The sequence below is a fragment of the Choloepus didactylus genome, chromosome 21 (genome assembly GCF_015220235.1).
Source record: "Choloepus didactylus isolate mChoDid1 chromosome 21, mChoDid1.pri, whole genome shotgun sequence".
Lineage (NCBI taxonomy): Eukaryota > Metazoa > Chordata > Mammalia > Pilosa > Megalonychidae > Choloepus > Choloepus didactylus.
The window spans coordinates 26,216,754-26,229,360 of record NC_051327.1 but is presented as its reverse complement, the minus strand read 5'-3'; positions in this window follow the sequence as shown (position 1 = coordinate 26,229,360).

Here is a 12,607-nt window from a genome sequence, read left to right as displayed (position 1 = left end):
TGGGGGTGGGGACGGGGCGGGGGCTAGGGGAGACGGGGAGAGGAGGGTGTTGTTTCTTTGCTGATTTATTTTTAACCCGAGGTTGTACAAGCCCCTGACAGTTTGGATAAATTAGCCAGGCCTCGCAGTCTCCTAATGAGAGGGTATTATTTCGGCACCTCGGAAGGAGCGTGAAAAATGAGAAAGACTCCATCCGGAGGTGTCGGATCGATTCAGGATCAGAGTGTAAATTATATACAACTAAATATCCAGCCGCCCATACCGCTGCTTAATACGGAGCTTAGAAATGCAACATTAAACAAAGATTATGAGGGATGAGCCTCCGGACCGGGCCCAGCTCCGCGCTCAGTCGGGTCAGCCGCGGCCCGCCCGAGCCCAGGAGATGGGGGGCGGGGTGGGGGGTGAGCGGAGCAAAAGCGGGGGCGGGGGGCGACTTGGGCCGGGAGCCGAGCCTGCCTGCTCCTTCCCTTCCTTCCCTCCAAGGCCAGGATGCGGAGCCGGCCTTGGAGGCCCCCACTCTGCCCCGCAGCGAGGGCTCGGAGCAAACGCGCGCTGCCGGCCTCAGTTTCCCCATCGGCCGGAAGCGACTTGGCCCTGGCCCCCGGACCCTCGCTGCCCGGCCCCGGCCCGGCTGCGTGGAGGGGGGAGGCGCGGCGGGGGACGCCGAGCAGGGCTCCCCGGGGCCTGGGCCCGCTCTCCCCGCAGCCCCAAAGGTCTTCGGACGGTCGCCGGCGGCAAGAGGCTCGTCGCCCGAGAGGCACCAGGCGCGGGCGACCCGGGCCCTCGCTCCCCGCGGCCTCCTTCTCCGACGGCGCCCGGGCCCCCCGAGCTCTCTCTCGCCCCCTCCCCAGCTCTCCGGAGCCGGGATCGCCCTCCCCGCGAAGGGAGCGGGCCGCAGCCGCGTGTGGGTGTTGCGGTAATGAAAAATCAGAGCAGTTAAATCGTAAAATTTGGATTAAGAAGCTTGAATTTAATACACACGCACCACATTTATTAAAGCATTAGAATAATTGAAATTTGCTGCTGCAGCCGTCCAATCTGTTTAAATAATTCTATGGGTGTCTTGTTGTGATAAAAGATTATCTAGAATTCTATTAAAGACGCAGGAGCCTGCTTTGTAAATCCTATTTGGGGACTTTCAATAACTATCGATAATCTCATCTGCACAGAGCCCCCCGCCTCTCCGCGTTATCGGAAAGTCTGCAGCGTTTCCGGGGCCGCTGGGGCAGGCCTGGCCCGGAGTGGACCCGGCACCTGCCGCTCGGCCCGGGATCAGGGCGCGCCGGGGTGCGGGGCTGGGCGCCGAGGGGCCTGGGGCCGAGCCCGCCCGCTCCTGCCCGAAGCGCGGGGCAGGGCCGGCGGGAGCGCCTTGTTCGCGGCCTAGTGCCCGCGAGGCTCCGAACCGCGCGCGGGGGCTGCGGGGAGCAAGTGTCGGTGCCGCCGCTAATTGCTGCTAATTTTGTTTCATTAACTTTATTTACTCTTGAACCCCTTAATTGTTTTCCATTTATTTTTAGTAATTTTATAATGCACTAACAATCCCCCTCCGTCTGCGGAGCCGCCGCCCCCCTCCTCCCTCCCTCGCTCGCCCCCGGCCTCGGTGCAGCCCCGCGGGCTTCCCCGCTGCGCGCCCGAGGGGCGACCTGGCGCCCACAGCCACGCAGAGGGTGGCCAAGGGAGGGTGACCGGGAGCGCGGTCCGGGTGTCAGGGGCGCCCGCGGGGACGCTCCGGAGCCTGCCCGAAGGGTGCGGGCCAGGAGAAAGCCCCGACCCTCCTGGCCCGAGGCCGGGGGACTCTGATTTGAGCTGTAGCTCGTGTGGTTGGAAGCGCGGAGGCCGAGAGAGGGGAAGGCACTGGCCTGCGGTCACACAGCGTCCGGCCGCGCTGGGCAGGGGCAGAGCTGGCCCGGCCAGCCCTCGGGCTCTGGCTTCTGCCAGGTCTTCCTGGGCCCGAGGAAAGCGTCCCAGAGCCGCCCTCCAGGGCAACCGGGCCCAGGACTCGCCCAGCTCGGGCCCTGACTCAGCCGCTCAGCCCCGTCCCCGGGGAGCGGTGTCCCCGCGGCCCCCCGCCGGGTCCCCAGGCCCCGGCCCGCGCATTGCCGGTTATTAGACAACTCGCGGGGACTGTCTGCGGGCCGCCTCTTTCCTGCTAATTATCACCTTATGAAAAGTGTTTCATTAAGAAACTCTGCTTTTGATTAATTATCGACAGAACGCTGACCAGAAAGAAATGAAATTAATCTCTGACCCCGTCTGGGTATCACTGGAAATTCATCACATATCCTTTTAATATTGAAACATAGCGCAGAATTTTAATAGAAAATACTGTTTTTCTAAACCCCCAGTCTTTATTACTGCTTCTGGGCAGGGAATGGTAGTGCTGGAATATCGCAGTCTTGGTTCATTTTAAATTTATTAAACATAATGCACTTCATTTTCAAACATTTTACTGTTTCTTTTTAATTTCACTCAGTGTAAGTACAGAATAAAACCTTTTTAAACATTTAAGATATTGAAAACCCATATACGGATATAGAACGGGAAGGCTCTGGCCATCAAATAAATTTAAGTAGAAGCAATTGTAATTTTAAGCTCCCAAGTATTATCCCCTTCAGACATTAAGGCAATAGCAGCAACCGTGGAAGGAGGGAGTGTGGAGGGGGCGGCTGCCAGGCCCCCGGCCCCCCGAGAGACCTGTCCTGGGGCTGCTGGGGCTGGTGCTGCCCCCCTCCACTTCACTGGCCCAAGTGAAACCTTTTCCTAAGGCTGGGGCACAGGCCTGAGGGGTGTCCCCACCTCCCCCCTCTGCCCACACTAGGGGGGCCTCCCCTGCCTCCAGCCGGAAGTGGGGGCTTTCTGGAATCTGAAGACCTTTCCTCCTCCACGGTCTCACCAGGTGCCCCCACCCACGCCAAGGTGCTTTCAGGCCTGCCCGGTGCAGTGGGCACCAGACGACTTCCCAAGCCCTGGGGAGGGGTCTCCCCAGAGATCAGCCTCCCCCACCAGTCCTTCCTGGCCAGCTGCCGCCCGGGGAGCAGGACTGGGCGCCTCCCCCACCCCCACCCCCACCCCCAACCCAGCAGAACTCTCCGTCCTCCCCTTTCCCTAGGAATCCAAGCCCCGCGGTTAATGAGTCGTGAAGTGTGAGAACTTCCTGCGAGCGGGCGCTCCTGATGCGGATTCCAGATGTGTGGGGCGGGAGGGGCCTGACCCCGCACCCAGCCGGGTGCCAGCGACCCGGGCTCCGGATTCGGAACGGGCAACTTCTCCACTGAGAAATTACTCTTTCCATTTCTTGTAGCGTTCGCGGTGCCCTATTTCACGGCACCAGCAAACGGAATATTACTTTTAAAACACTATGAAATACCAGGTCCTGTCCTCAGAGCTGTTTCCGGGAAATTCAATTTTCGCTGAGTGGCGAGAAACCCAGCATTTCTTTTGGGGGCTGATCGGCGGCTCCGCGGGAGGAAGAGGATAATTCTCAGGGATTGTCTTGGCTTTCTGCGGAGCCCTGTTCGTGTCTGGGTGGCTCACAGTGTCCCTTCAGTCACCTGCCCTGAGCACGTCTTCAGTGGGGGTGGGACACTAGTTGGCGAGCTCTTTCCCTCCAGAAGCCTCATTAGCATTCTTTATTACTTGCCAGGCCAGTGACTATTTACAAGGTTATCTATTATCTATAATCTATCCACCAGCAGGACTCCCTGCCCACCCCCCTTCTGTTTGGAGTCTTGATTTCACTGAGAACAGTTTCTCTGACCTGCCGGGGAAAAAAAAGTTTGTCGTTCTCCTTCCTTCCCCCCCCTCCCCCCTTCCTTTCTTGGCGAATGTTCCATCCAGACTTCACGACAGACAACTTTGCTTCCCAGTTTTCTCGATCAGGGCTTGGGGAAGGCACTGGGAAGAACTGGGGGGCTTTTGGAGGGAAATTTGTGGCCCTTGGATTAAGGTGCGATCGAGCACTGCTGCCCCGTCCTGTCCTGGGGGGCAGGGGAGCAGCAGGAAGGCCACGGAGGCCTTCCAGGGGCTTTTCCCCTGACCCAGCCCCGGGCTCCCGATTTCTGGAGCTATCATCAGTTTCCTCTGAAGCTGGGGGGCTGCCCCGCCGTGGCCCGCAGAGTCGGGCCTGAGCTCCCTTCCCAGCGAGGGTGGGGCTCCCGGGGACCCCGCGGAGCCTCTGGACGAGGCCTGTGGCGACCGCCTTGGCCTGCTGGATACTTCAGGGTGCGCTGGGGCCAAGGAAGGCAAAGCCTCCTCCCCACTAAGCAAGAAAGGAGCTAGGACATAGCAGCCGAAGGAACAGCGCATCCCCATCGAGCCCGCGTTACAATCCGTCTTTCGAGCCCGTTTCCCAAGGCTGCTCCTGCTCGGTCCCTGGGGCAGGAAGCCAGGAAGAGCCGCCCACCGAGGGGCAGCTGGCTGCCGTCCTGCCTTCCATGTCGCGAGCCCAGGGCAGCAGCCGGGAGGAGCCCCGAGGACAGTCCTGAAAGGAAACACGAGGAGCGGCCCGTGAGTTTCATTTTTTTCTGATCCACTTGAACTGGAAACAAAACCAAGCCCGGAGGCCCAGGCTGCGGCAGAAGAGCCCGGCTGGGTCCCGCGTCCCAGCAGCCCTGCCGGCCGGCGCCGCCTCCTCCCCGTCGGGTTCCCCCAGCTGGAGCGGTTCTCCCCAAGAGGCCGCAACCCAGGATCTGCGTGGATTTGGGGATCTGCAGTCACCTGGCTCCTGGACCCAGCAAACTTCACCACATCCCCAGCCTGGACCTGGCTGGGTTCCTGTGAGACCCAAGATCGTGGGTTCCCTGTAAACAAGGGCGTGTTGGAGTTTGAGTGAAGAATATTAAAAAAAAAAATAGAGAAAGAAGATAACAGAGTGATTTAAAGATAATTAATTGCATTAAAGTATTGACTAACTACCTCACTCAATAGTAATTCATTTAGAGAATATTAAAATCAGAGGAACAATAATAAAATTGATGCCAATTCCCACGGGGAGGGAGATGGCCAGCAAATTGGATACTTTTCTTAATCTGGCGTAAATAATAACACGCCTGGCCCGGCTCCCTCTCAAGCCAATTCCCCATCATTTATTCCAGACTCTAAAGCCGGGTTTCATAATTGATATCAGTTACTCAGTGAGTGGTTTTCATTTGTTCTTGTTATCCTTGATAATTGCAAAGTTCAGCCTCTCCGAGTTGGACCCGGCGGTTCTCTGGGCGGGGGGCCAGGCAGGGGCTGGGGTGCAGGGGCACTGGCTGCCGCTCCCCTGCCCCCGTGTCCTGCCTGTTTGTGACAATTTGTCAGCTCCAGACCCCTGCGCTGACACGCTCCCACCCCCACCCGGGGCGCGCTGAGGGGCCCAGTCCGCAGTGGCCGAACTGTCCCCAGGACTTGTCCCTGGCTGCTCTGCCGGCGGCAACGCTGGCTCCTGGCGGCCATCGGAGAAGAAACACCCCGTGGCCACCGGGCCAGGAGCCACCGCTGCCACCACCTGTTTTTGTTTGTAAAGCTGAGTCTGGAAGGATGAACCCCAGACCCATAAGGGGGGAAATACTGCAGATCCCAGAGGAGAATCTGGGAGACAATGAAGGGGAGCCCAGGAGGGGCCTGGACCGGGGAGCTGCCCGGAGTCCTGGGGCACAGGGGGCAGGGACCTGCTCTGCTACCGGCTGCCCCCACCCCATGGTGCATCCCAGCCCTGGCAGCCAGCGTCTGTGATATGACGATTTCGTTATTTATTCACTTATTTATTCATTTATAAAGTGTTTACTTAGCTCGGTGCAGATGTAACATCTCATTTACAGCGTGGCCTCGGGGCATAGAAACAATTGGCAACAAAAGAGTAACTCCGGAGAATTAGAGAAAAAACACACAACCACGGGGCGGGGGAGGCGGGCAGGCGGCGAGCTGCTGGGCGGGTGGCCCGAGCCCAGGCAGAAGGACAGACAGACACCCGCGTCCAGCCGGGAGAGACCCCGGGCCCAGGACGCGGGTGAGGGGCGTGGGGGCCGAGCGGCCCGGAGCTGGGGTGCGCTCTGGCCGGGCCGCTGGGACGAGGCTCCGGGGGCGTCTTCGGATGGCGGCCGTCGGGCAGGCGCGCCGGGCGGGCCCTGCGAGACCGGGAGGCGTTCGGGGATCCGGTTCCCCTTCAGCGCCCGGCGGGGCTCGGGTCCTGCCTCCCCGCGCCCGCTGACCCCCGCCCCGAGCCCCACCGCACGTCGCGCCCCGTCCTGCCCCGGCGCGGAGAGGGCACCTCGGCGGGGGATCCCCGCTGCCGCCCCATCCCCGCGGCCCCCGCACTCGGCCGGTGCCGGCAGCCGCAGGATCCCATGACCCGCGGCGGGGAAACTGAGGCCGGCAGCGCGGGGATGGGCGCGCCGGCGCCTGGCGGAGGCTCGAAGCGCGTGGCGCGCGGGGGGCGCGGGGCTCCAGGCCCGGGCGTGTCGCCGCCTCTCGCGGTGGGTGTCCAGTCGTGGGCCCCCGGCCCGGCCGCGCGGGAAGGGGCGCCGAGGACCCCCACCCCGCAGGGGCGGCCGCGGGCGCTGAGCCCGGTTCCCCCGCGTCAGGGCGCTGACGGGAGGCAGCTGCTGGCTGTTTAACTGGGAGCCGTTGCCTGGCAACCCGAGGCGGCTCATTACCGCGGCCACAGTGATTAACCGAAAAAGAAAAAAAAAGGGAGGAGGCGGGGTTAAAATGAGGAAGGGAAAAATAAGGAAGAAATAGGGAAAAAGCAGGAATATGAAAGTAAACTGGATGATTTAATTAGCTAATTGATAATCAACTTCTTTTTAATTATGCACTTAATTTAAAAAGTGTAACTCCAGGCTGCCCCCACCCAGCGCCCTGGCGAGGTTTCCAAAGCCGCCCCCCCACCTCGGAAGCCGGGGCGCTGGGAGGGGCTCCCCCCACCCGGGGCCTCCCAGCCCAGGCTGTCCCGGGAGGGGTCGCCTGGGAAACCGTCTTCTCCAGCAGCCAGGACTGCCGCTGCCAAGGGCCCTGGGCGCCCTCCATCTTCGCTGGGTCCATCCCCGCAGCCACAGTCCCACCCCCACCTGATGGCCCCGAGGTGCACCCAGACCGGCCCTGCCTGCCTGCAACTGGCATCAAGCAAGAGACAAACGACCCCCTGTGGACGAGGAGGGGACAGGGCCGAGTCAGGAGTGGACGGCGCCGTGAATAGATCGTGGGGCCACCCCTGGCGGCTGGCTGGGCTCCGCTCTGCGTGGGGACTGTGGATCCGCGGTCTTGGGGGGGCTCCGACTCTAACGGTGTGTGGGGCCCCCTCGTCTCCGCGGGAAGCAGGGAAGTGCTGACAGTGCCCAGTGAGCTTGGGCCCACCCGGGGCCTGGTGAGTGAGCAGTGGGGAGAGGGTGGGAGACCTGGCAGAGGTCTGGGCACAGGTGGTGGCCTTCACTTAGGGCCGGGCAGGTGCAGCAGGGAGCTTGGGTTTGAGCTGGCGGGAAGCCCGGGGCCCGGACCAGAGCTGAGGGGGGTGGGGGAGCTGTGGGGGCAACCCAGGCCTCCCCCGCTACAAAGGACCCGCTCACTCCCCTAACGGTGCGGGCTGGGGGCTCCCGGCTGAGGCCCCACAGCAGGGTCGCCTTGCTTCTCTGCACCCTCTCATTGCCCCCCTTTCCCCGGGAACCTCCTGCCCACGGACCCCAGAGGCGGTTTCGGGAGATCCGGCTGCAGCCACAGGGCCGAGCAGTAGCCAGGCGGCGCGGGCAGGTGTGGGCAGGCGCGGGGTCTGCTCTGGAAGGCAGTCAGGGAGGAGGCCCTGGGCTCTGGGTCCACCAAAGGAGGGCTGCGGGGGGCAGGTGTGGAGATGGGGTGACTCCCTGCCTCACTCGCTCCTCTTCTTGGGCTGGTCCTTTCCTTCTTTCCCTCCTGGTTCCCTGGGGCCGAGGATCCCACTTTCTCCCTTTGATTTCCAGCCCATCTTGACCACCAAGCCCTCCTGGGGTCTTCTCTTTATTGGGGTGGGGGTTCCCCTTTTAAGCTCAGGAAAGTCAACAGCATCCGCCTCATGGGCGATGGCTGGAGCCCTTCGGGGGGGTCAGCCCCCCAGGTGCTGGCTGTGCCCTGCCCCTTCCCTCTCTGGGTGGGTGGGGGGGGAGGGCTGGGACCCCACACTGGCTAGGGGCAGGAGGGGGAACCTGCTTGGGGACGGGGCTGAGGGTGGGCTTGGCACCCCTGCAGCTCCCTGGAACTGTGGCCTGGGGCTCGGGAGGAGCGTGGGAGGGACGACACAGCCTGGGCTGGTCAGGGAAGAGGCCCTGGGCCCCAGCTCCTGCTGCCTTCAGGGTCTCGGGCCACCTTCTGCTGATGCAGGGGCCCCATGGCGGGGTTGGGCGTCTGGGCCGGCCCAGGCTTGTGGTTTTCTCCTGCGAGGTCGCGTCTGTGTCACCAAAACCCCGTCGTCTTCATTCATGGTGCCTCGGAATGGCCCAGCAGTGAGTCCCAGCCACTGAGGCTGTTCTGTCTGCACTGGGGTCCCAGGCGGCCTGACAGAGGCTGCCCAGTCACACGCTTGGTGTTTCAGGGGTGGAGGAGGCCCTGGCTCCTACCCGAAGCCACACTGTCCCCCACACCCCCCACGCTCACATTTCCAGCGCACACCCCAACCACATGCAGACCCCAGGGGGACTCGGAGGCCTCTGGAGGGTCCAATGGTTCAAACCCCTCGATGACCTGAGGCCGTGTCAGGACGGGGGGTGCCTGTCTCCGAGGGCCCAGGGAAGGGGCGAGGTGCTGGAAAGCCGAGCTGGCATGGGACAGCACTTGGGGACCCAGTGTGGACTCTGAGGGTGCCCCAGGGTGCCCGACACAGCATGTGTGTACCCCATTCTGCAGAGATGACCCTCGGCTTCCACCATGGGCTCCAAGGCCACGGGCCCAGCCCCCCATCACCCTGACGCTCAGAGCATGTGTCTATCCAAGCCTCGGCTCCAGGAGCAAGAGCTCTCACCCCCCCGCCCCTCCTCCAGCTCGGGGTGCAGTGGGGAGGGCCCGAGAGAGGCAGCCCAAAGCTCACACCAGCACCCTAGATCTGGCAAGCACCTTGGAAAACGCAGACGCCAGACTGAGCCACCTAACTGGGTCTTCGCAGCGGCTCGGGGGGCTACCAGGGTAGGCGTGTGGGCTGGAGTGGGCAGGGGCAGCTCGGAGGCGCACACCTGGGGGAGGGGACTCAGGCTGCTGCTTCTGAGCCACTGAATACTCCCCTTACGCTTTTGGGGGCAGGGGGTGGTGGGCGCAGGCTCGGGGAAGTCACCGGTTCAGCGGAGGGCACTCTGTTTTCTTGGTGTCCCCCCTCCTGGCCTCTCCAAGGAGCAGCCCTAGATCCCCGTGGGTCACCTAGGTGTACCTCTGCACCCCACCTCACCGGGGGACCTCGGGGCTAAATGCGAGCCACGCTGGGCCTCCAAGGGCCCCTGAAAGCTGGAAGGTCATGGCCGAGGAGTGGGGGCTCCAGGCCCAGCCGCAGGAGAAGGGGTGAGCTTGAGAGGCCCAAGCACCCAGCTGTGTCATGATTCCTTTTGGGGGGTGATGATGAGGGATTATGGGGTGTTATGGGGTGAACTGTCCACCAAAGACATGCTCGAGTCCTCAGCGCTGGTCTGTGAATTCGACCTCATCTGGAGAGGGGCTTGCTTAGGTCACTGCAGTGAGGTGGCCCTGACGCCCGTGTGACCAGCGTCCTGATGGGAGGGCAGAGTTGGACAGAGACGCAGGCCGACCCGGGAGAGGGCCAGGAGACGATGATGAGGGCAGAGTGGAGGGACATGGCCACAAGCCAAGGGTCTCCAGCCACCACTGCAAGCTGGACAAGACGGGAGGAGCCAGGGGGCACGTGGCCCTGGGGCACGGGGACGGGAGGTGGACATGGGCCATCCCCGAGAGGGTCCAGGGAACATCGCACCTGGCCTTGTGCTCTGGGTGGGGGTCCTGACGCCCCCCAGGCCTCAGTTTCCCCACTGAAGCCACTCCCTCAGGCCTGTCCAAGGTTTGGGGACAAACCATGGACGTCCCAGGGTGCTAAGGCAGGGGCAAGCCTTTGCCTGTCTCCTGCACAATCGGGGTCCCTTTCACCCCCGATCTGCCATGGGTGTCACACCTGTCCCCAGCCCAGCTGCCTCCTCCCGTCTCTTGGGGGCTTTGAGCTGAGCCATCTGGACGGTGCCGGGGCTGGGAAGCCCCTCTGAGGGCGGGAAGGAAGGGGTGGCAGGGGGGCTGCTGTTTGTGGGGTGCTGGCCGGGTGCATGACGTTCCCAGTGTGAAGCTGTGGGTTGATGCACGTGGGGGTCACGGGCCAGGGGCTCAGTCTCTCCTCCCTTTCCCTCCCCCCGGCCCCGGACACCCCATTACTGCCTGCTGCCCATGAGGGGCCCTTAGCTCCCGGGCCCACAGCTGCTTCTCACCGCGGGCGGCTCAGCTCGGCCCGGGGCCTGCCCGGCGCAGACGGGACGGGGTGGCAGAGCGGGGGAGTGGCGGGCGGCCCGGGGCAGGGAGCTGGGACGCGGCCACCGAGCAGGGCTGGTTCCCAGGGGTCACCTCGGCGGCCGGGAGCGGAGGGAGGGGCGTCCTCGGGGCAGGGCTCTGCTTCTGTGCCTGAAAAGACAGCGGAAGGAAACGGCCTTCGGCAAACTCGGAAGCACCTTCCTCGCACCCAGAGCCCAAGGGCAGAGTTCTGCTCGGCACCCGCCTTTGTTTCAGAAAGAGGCAGGGGACAGGAACGGGTTAAGCTGAAACGCAGGTGACAGCAGGTCGAGCCAAGCTTCCTGCACCCTCCGTGGGCGAGGTCGAGGAGCGTGTGGGGATCAGGGGCCCCGGCGTCCGGGAGAGACCGTGCAGCAGGAGACCCTGTGGGAGAGAGGGCCCCAGCGGCCCGGCCAGGGTCACGCAGAGGTGACGGTGTCGATGGCTTTCGAAGGGCAGTTCAGGGAGTGGCCTCCCGGAGGCCGGGCGGCCGGCCCAGGCGGAGCGAGACAGACATGACCTGGGGGTCCCTGGTCCCGGGCTCCCCATGGGCCCCCTGTGTCTCCCACCACCTGCGGTCTCGGCCCTGGCCGGCGAGGGTCCCTCACGCCCCAGCGTCCCCAACTCCCGTCTGCCCCATCAATCCCCTTCTCCCTCTGACTTCAGGGTCACAAGAACCACAAAACGAGTCCTAGCAAAACTGCCCCTTCCTTCCGTTGCTAATCCTCTAACTCCTTTAATTAAGTCAGTGGTCGCCTAAATTGTTCTAAACATCTTTTGGGGGATTATACATTTTAATCATCATTATCCAATGAATATTTGATTATAAAGTCACCATATAATCTAGAGTAAAAATTATAATAAAAAAGGCATTTAATAACCCTTCAACGACTGGGCGTTTGATAAAGGGCATTAGGGGACTAGGGGCTGGACCCACAGCCTGATCGCGTTTCCCAGTCAAGAGCTCGAGCTCTCGTTCTAGTTGGAGAAACAAGAGCACGATTTAAGAAAAAAAGGAAAAGAGAAGGTGCTCCCGGGTCTCCCCTCCCGCCACGCCCCCTTCCTGAGCAGCAAGGTGTCTGTTGGAACAGCTGCTTTGGAAAGGATTTCTACAAACACCGCTGGGGTTCGGGGTCCGACAGTTTGACGGGAGCCTTGCGTCGGCCGTCGAGCCATGAGATGCTGGGGCCCAGGGGAGGGGGGCTCGCGGCCCAGCTCCCCCCCATGAGAGGGGTGATGTCCAGGATGTGCCCTCCCGACCCCCCAGCAGAGCTTGTCCTTCAACAAGCCCCACGGCCGAGGGGGCAGAGCAGCAGCGACATTCACAGCCCCCAGCCTCGCTGTGTGACCCCAGGCCCTTTTTTTCACCTCTCTGTGCCTGGCTTTCCCTATCTGTGGACTGGGGACAAGAAGGTGAGGCCCAGAGAGGGTTGTGGGGCAGATTTGGTGAGAAAACATGCACTGTGTGCTTCTGACACGGCCTGGCCTGAGTGAGGGTCACCGTAAGTAGCTGAAACGGGGTGGAAGATGGGCCCAACCCCAGGAACCCAAAGCTACATGGACACAGCTGCTGGGGACATCCCCCTGCCTCCTCGGGGAACTGGAAGAGGCCTTGGGGGTCCCTGAGTCCAGGCTTCTCATTTTAGAAATGGGGAAACTGAGGCCCAGAGAGGGCGAGGGTATGGTTGGGGGCCAGAAGCCCCTATCCATAGGCTCTAAATCAAACGTGCCCTTTCACCATGTGCTCCCCGACTTTGTTCACATCCCCCGGGGAACCGTTCTCTACACAGAAGTGGGGACCCGGGTCAGAAGGGTGGGGGGTGTGCCCAGCAGTGTGCCCGCCCTCCGGCACCCCCCCTGCTCAAGCGCCTCAAGGGTAACGCTGCCTTCTGCTTCCCCTTCAGTTGTTCCTCTCATTTGCTTTTCTTCTGATAAGTAAACGAATCCACCTACGTGCTTTATAGGAAATCTGGGAAGTACAAATGTAGAAAAATAAAACAGTAAGAGCCCTTAACTTTCCATGTCGCAGATCTGACACAGTTTCTCCTTTGTTTAAAATCCATCCGTAGTTTCCCAGTGACCATACAATAAAGACCCCTTCACGAGCCGCACCCCAGAACCTCCTTCTCCC